The sequence below is a fragment of the Artemia sp. Qi Xiang Cuo genome, chromosome 5 (genome assembly GCF_049724085.1).
Source record: "Artemia sp. Qi Xiang Cuo chromosome 5, ASM4972408v1, whole genome shotgun sequence".
Classification (NCBI taxonomy): Eukaryota; Metazoa; Arthropoda; class Branchiopoda; order Anostraca; family Artemiidae; genus Artemia; species Artemia sp. Qi Xiang Cuo.
The window spans coordinates 112,068-119,472 of NC_142798.1; the positions used below are offsets into that span (position 1 = coordinate 112,068).

At 34.6% G+C, this 7,405-nt stretch overlaps 1 pseudogene; it reads left to right on the forward strand.

Annotated features, from left to right (window-relative positions):
• Positions 1–341: 341 nt before the first annotated feature.
• LOC148951692 (glycogen [starch] synthase pseudogene) lies at positions 342–2,390 on the forward strand (annotated as a pseudogene).
• The last annotated feature ends 5,015 nt before the right edge of the window (positions 2,391–7,405 follow it).

Here is a 7,405-nt window from a genome sequence, read left to right on the forward strand (position 1 = left end):
TCCTATGGAATAAAGTTTTTGCAAAGATTATTTACAGAAAAAATAGGAGTAAAACCCTCAGAGAAGAGGCACAAAAACAAAATATGTAGCGATTATTTGGAAATCAGTATAAAATTGCTGTTATATTTTCAGGATAAATTTTAAAAGCACAAGTAAAATATACTAAAAGAAAGTAGTATATTTTTTAGTGTCAGTGTAAAAGTTTCTTCATTAATTAGAAAATATTCTCTCATATTCTTCTTCTTGTTCTAGTTCCAGTAATTTCCGATTGACAGAATCAATAATTTATGCGTTATTTTTATATTCTTTTTCATTTTGCAGGTGCCACGATTCAATGCGACATGGATCCAGTCAGCTCAATTCAAAATCAAGCCACACCACAACATATCAAGGAGAACTGCAAACATCCTTCAAATGTAGAATCTCCTGTTTGGACCTTTGAATGTGCATGGGATGTAGCCAACAAAGTCGGAGGAATATACACAGTCATCCGCTCCAAGACCGGTCTTTCTGTTGAAATGATGAAAAATTAATATGTCCTTCTTGGCCCTTATAAAGGGAAGTCTTCTAGAGAAGAAATAGATGAGTTTGAGTTTTCTCAGGGTCCTCTTTACGATGCTGTTTGCAAGATCCACGATTCAGGGCTTCGAGTTCACACTGGAAGCTGGCTTGTTGAGGGAAATCCTTTAGTGATATTATTTGATATTGCTTCAGTATCACATAAAATGAACTATTATAAGCATGAACTTTTTGAGAAAACAAATATTGGCATTCCAGACTCTGATGTGGAATCAAATGATTCAGTTTTATTTGGCTTTGTGTTAGCAGAGTTTATTGCTGAATTTAGTTATTTCCTAAGTATATCTGGAGCTGATTCTTCAAAAACAGTGTGCCACTTCCATGAGTGGTTATCTGGAATCGGTCTTATTTGCTCCGGCTATGAAAAATAAAAGTAGCAACAGTATTTACTACACATGCAACACTTCTTGGACGCTATTTGTGCGCCGGCAGCACTGATTTTTATAACAGCCTAAACAAGTTTAACATTGACATCGAAGCTGGAAATCGGCAGATATATCACAGATACTGTTTGGAAAGAGCTGCGACACACATGGCACATGTTTTTACAACTGTGTCAGATATAACTGCAGTAGAAGCTGAAAGTTTGTTAAAGCGAAAGCCTGATGTAATAACACCAAACGGTTTAAATATCAAGAGATTCAGTGCGCTGCACGAATTTCAAAACCTTCATGCAATTAACAAGGAAAAGATACATAATTTCGTCCGAGGCCATTTTTATGGTCATCTCGATTTTGATTTGACTAAGACCCTCTATTTTTTTATTGCCGGAAGATACGAATTTGGCAACAAAGGAGCTGATATTTTTATTGAAAGTCTGGCGAGACTTAACCACTTGATGAAAGAATCTGGTACCGATGTGACAGTGCTTGCGTTTATTATTCTTCCAGCCAAGACAAACAACTTTAATGTTGAAAGTCTAAAAGGACAGGCAGTTGCAAAAAGCCTTAAAGGATACTATAGAAAATGTCCAAAAGAATATTGGCAAGAAACTATTTAAAATATGTTTAAGTGGCAAAATGCCTGAATCTGACGACCTCCTTTCTAAAGATGACGTTGTCCGTCTTAAACGATGCTTGTTTGCCAGCCATCGGTCTCTCCCGCCACCAATCACTATGCACAATATTGCTCAGGATGATTCAGATCAAGTACTTCATGCACTGAGACGATGTCAGCTTCTGAATAGTTCCTTGGACAGGGTAAAGGTTGTCTTTCACCCTGAGTTTCTTTCGTCAACTAATCCTCTCTTTAATATTGACTACGAAGAATTTATTCGTGGAAGTAATCTTGGTGTTTTCCCCAGCTATTATGAGCCATGGGGATATACTCCCGCCGAGTGCACAGTCATGGGAATTCCATCGATTACGACAAATCTCTCTGGATTTGGGTGTTTCATGGCTGATCATATTAAAGACCCTGAAAGCTACGGTATACATATTGTAGACCGTCAAAACATAAGTCTCGACGAGTCTATTAATCAGCTCACCAGGTACATGCTGAACTTTACTCTTTTAACAGAAAGACAAAGAGTAATTCAGCGAAACCGAACTGAACGCCTCAGCGAAATACTTGACTGGGGGAATCTTTTTGTTTACTATAAAAGTGCAAGACTCATGGCTCTCGGTGCAGTGTATTCAAATGCTATAGTGGATAACGAAGAAGGCTCTCCACATGTAAAACAACCACACCCTTTATCTGAAGCTGAATCTCCCAGACCTATAACTCCCGCACTTCTTGGCAGTCGAGATGAAGTTGACAATGAAAAGGAACTAGAAGAACTTAGAAACAGAGCCAATAAAATTTATTTGTAAATTTAAAGGCATATTTTAGTAGCTATATGCATACTAACACGTACTCTACAAGCAAAGATCCTTGTTCTCTATTTCCAATATTTGTTTTAGTTGGTCGAGAATACTTATTTGGGGCTCTGTATAATATATAAAAATTGCACTTTTGTAGTTTTACAATGAGTTTCGTTCAAATAAAACATTCTTTGGTTTTATACATCATTTTACTGCAACACAGATAAGGTCATATTGGTTAGGGCAATATAGGTAAAAAGTGTAGTAGGTGTAGTACAGCATAGTAAACGGTGTAGGTTTTTCTTTGTGCAATAACTTGCAATCATAAGAAAACACAGGAGTCCTTCAAATATCTTTTTTTTACTTCAGTGCATACAACTATCTTTACTGCTGAACAACAATCTTTTATCTTACATGTTTAGAAGAAATACGAACTTATTATTTTAACGATTTTTCCACGTAGTTTTGGGAATGACAGAAGGGGATTTCTCGACATGATTTGAAAAACAGTCAGAAATTATATAAAAATGAGTTTTTTAAACTGAAAGTAAGGATCAACATTAAAAATTGAAACGAACAGAAATTATTCTGTTTTTGAGAGGGGGTGCCCTTTTGCAACCCTCGCTCTTTACGATGAAGGTTGACTTTTTGTCCTGATTGTTTCGGAAACACTACTCAAACACAAGGGGCGTTCATATTGAATGAGTCGTATTTTCAAAGAGCTTTAAGACTTTAGCACAAAGAGCGAGGGTCAGGGAAGGGGCAGCCCCCTTCATATACTGACTAATTTGTGTTATTTTTAATTTTTAGTGTTGCTACTTACTGACAGTTTAAAAAATTTTCTTTTTAATTTAATAAAAATAAAGAGCTAAGTTGGAGCTTAAAGTCAACAAAATTACTGCTTTGCGGATAATGCAACATATTTTTGAAAAACTGGCTCGTGATATTTTTTTGTACTTGTATAATTCTGAGAATTTAGGGCTTTATTGAAACTTAATTTTCTTAATTTTTTTTAGAGAGTTCAAATCGTGTCGTAAAAGTTATAGATTTCATGACCGGTTCATGAGTCTTGTGGATTGTTCTTCTATTTTCTGCATACTACTTAAGGGGTCGTTCATGTATAACATCTTTCGGTTTAACACAATATTTTACTGCAACACAGATAAGCTCATATTGATAATTAACCTAAAAAAACAAATTTTTTCCAAGGGAAGTAAAGAGCAAAGTTGAAACTTAAAACGGACAAAAATTATTGCTTCACAGTCCATCTAATATATATCAATGAAACTAGTACAAATAAACCAAATAATTATGTTTCCCTGTGTTTCTAAGATTATAGAAAACTAGTGCTTTACTGAAAACACAAATATCAAGTATTAAAACCAGGAATATTGATTTGGGAGTGAAAAGTGAGTGTGAAGCCTGACAACAATAAACTAATCTATAAAGCTTTTCAGTCTTACACTAGTTGTGACATCAGTAACTTTCCATATACAATTAAAATTATCTTAAAAACATAAGCGTAGAATTAAATATTTTTTTAATTACCGCAAAGTCATTGAACAGTGTACAGATTACTGGATTGATTTATCAGGTAGCATTTTGAATAATATTCAATAGTGCTATAAGCTATAATATCAATAGTGATTAATAAACAATCTTCAAATGTAAGAAATATGCTTTAGTATTACTTGATCAAATAAGACATAATATGAATTCTGAAAATATGGTTATTTGTCTCTATACAATAGTGAATTTCAAGCTATGATACAAATTCTAAAGCTAGTCTATAGTCCTAATCCTAATGCTATTAATATGGCTTTACTTCCTACGTGTCTATACAAACTAATCATGACACAATGTCCTTTTTAAACCCAAAACGACAGCTAGGAATCGAAACGAGCCATTGTGCACAAGTGACACCAAATTAAACGAGAAAAAAATAAAGCAACACTCCTAAACTGAGCTGTATTTTATCTTAAAAAAGATTGATAATAGTTTTATTCTGTAAAAACTGTCATTAATTGGTTTGTTTTTGCTGTAATAAAACTCCTCTATTATTTTGTGTTTTCAGTAAAGCGCTAGTTTTCTATAGTCCTAGAAACACATGGAAACATAATTAGTTGGTTTATTTGTACTAGTTTGATTGATATATATTAGATAGACTGTGAAGCAATAATTTTTTTCCGTTTTAAGTTTCAACTTCGCTCTTTACTTCCCTTGGAAAAAATTTTTTTTTTTAGATTAATCTTTGCTCGTTTTTTTATTAAAATTTAATTTAGAAACAACCCTGCCATGGTCTTTTCTATTTATACGGAATAATTTCTGTTCGTTTTAAGTTTTAATGTCATTCCTTAGTTTCAGTTGAAAACTTATGAAGCTTTTTAAGGGCGCATTTAGAACTTATATTTATGCCTAGTCACTTTTTATAATATTGACTTGATAGCACATTCCCATAAAGTGCACTTCCTGTTTTTCCACCCATATTTTTCAAATGAAAAAAGTGCCTTTTTCAATGAAATAACAAAAAAAGGTGTTTTTCAAAACCTAGGTAGGAGCAAAAAATAAGGGGACAAGGACGTCCCTTCCCCTCGATTACCGCCATTAGAACTAGCACGCAGGCTTCATCGCAGAGTGAAGTTTGAAGGTTTAATTCAAAAGTGTTGATCATTCAAGCTCAATGTTCGGTAGATTTTTAGTTGAAAAGTTTTTAGTTTTAGTTAATTTGTTTTTGTAATAATCTTTTACTTTTAAGATGAGTAGAAGATTTATGAAACGTACACAGGGGGTTTGGAAGGGGGAGTATATGTGAGGGGTTCTTATAAACCTCCAGTTAAGGGCTTTGGACCATAATTGCTGCAATGATACCGTCTTATGCTTCCAAACTCTTCCAATTAAGAAGTGGCACCAAAAGTGCCGTTTTTCGTGCTATATGGCACCTATAGATGGTAAAATTGATAAAAATCACGTAGATATGTAATAGCTCTAAAATGAGTCTTCCCGGGATATGCTTGGGAAAATGAGTGCATCACATTTGCAAAAGTAGTTGATTATCTAAAAAGTAATGATAAGAATGGACAAACCATGATTGAAAAAAAATCCAGGGTGGAATCAAACGCATGATAATGTAATTTGAAGTCCAGCGATATACTAAGAAAACCACGCCTCCAATAATATAATTTAATATATTGGTGTGTGTAGGACTTTAATTGCATAGCTTATTAAAGGGGCCTGGAGGAGGATCCTGCGGAGGGTGTTTTTGTAAACCTCGAGTTAAAGGATTTGGATCAAAATTATTACAATCATACCATTTTATACTTTCAAGGTTTTCCACTTAAGAAGTGGCACCAAAAGTGTTGTTTTAAGTGCTTTATCTCACTTATGAATTGTAGAATTGATAAAAGCCCGTAGATATGAGCAAAAGTTTTCAAATGAGCCATTAAACACCACTCTAAGAAGTTCTGGTAGCCACTAGCCCCAGCTTTTCCACTTCAGACATGGCACAAAAAGTGCCGTTTTTAGTACCATTTGAAACTTGCAAACGGCGGAATTCATAGGAAGAACGTAAATATGAGCAATATTTTATATGAGAGCTATCAAAAATCTATCTACGATGTTCTGGTTGCCCGCTAGCCCCACCCCTTGAAAAATGGCATAAAGTGTCCTTTTTTGTGCCATACGGCACTTGCGCATCGTGGAATTTATATAAACCACGTACATATGAGAAATAGCTTTTGAATGAGTTCTTAAGCATCTCTCTATGATGTTCTAGTAACCCGCTAGGCCTGGAAAAAACAGAAGAAATGAAAGACCGTTTTAAGGTTTTTTAGCTTTTAGTCACTATGGGCTGTGGTTTAATCTTTACTAGGTTGCAGCTAATGCTTCAACCATAACAAAGAGTTCATTGCAAATTCTCCGGAGAAACTAGTTCATACTAAAATCTGTGAAATCTAATAGATGGTAGAGTTTTTAAAAAGCTAGTGAATATAAGAAAAAGCCTATAATTGAGCCATTAAACATTTATCTACGATGATGTGATAGCGTGCTAATGTTTCAGTAGCTTACTGGTGAACAGACGATCTATTAAATTTACCACGGGGGCGGGATGAGGATGGGTGCGCGAAGGGTTCATGTAAACCTCTAGTTAAGGGTTCTGGAAAATAACTATCACAATAGTACCTGTTTTGTTCTTTGGAGCTTTTACACTTATATTGGCACCAAAAGTATTGTTTTCAGTGCTATATCGCACTTACTGATGGTAGAATTGATAAAAAAAAGTATGTTTATATGAGTAATAGCTTCCAAATGAGCCATGAAACATAACTCTTATAAGTTCAGCTAGCCCAATAGCCTCGGCTTTTCTACTTGAGACATGACACAAAAAGTGCCGTTTTTAGTGCCATTTGGAAATTTTAGATGGTGGAATTTAGGTCTATAGAAACAATGTAGATATGAGCAATATCTTTTATATGAGCTATAAAAAATCTATCTACGATGTTCTGGTAGCCTGTTAGCGCCACCACTTGAGAAATGGCAGAAAGTATCTTTCTAGTAACACCTGACACTTGCAGATGGCGGGGCTTATAAAAAGCACGTAGATATAAGTAATAGCTTTTGAATGAGCTATTAATCATCTCTCTATGATGTTCTGGTGACCCGCTAGGTAATGGAGAAAAAAACAGAAAAAAAGGGAGACAGATCAGTGCTACCAATGCAAAAAAGCGATTTTCCTTGTTATTCAAGGAGGGGGAGGGTAATCTCCCTGTATAAGATGTTCAACGGTTCTGATTCCAATGTTGCACTTTTCATTTTGATCTGACGCCATTTTCGAGGGCTTTCAGGCTTTTCTTCAAAATCACCATAAATTTCTTTTTGCAATAGACTTTTACTTTTAAGATGAACATAAATAATAGTTGATAATAATAATACAATGTGAAAAATAGCACAAACAATGTGGAAACTAGTGGAGTAAAGAGAAAAAGGAAAGAAAAATAACCACATACAGCACTTAATTTAAGATAAAC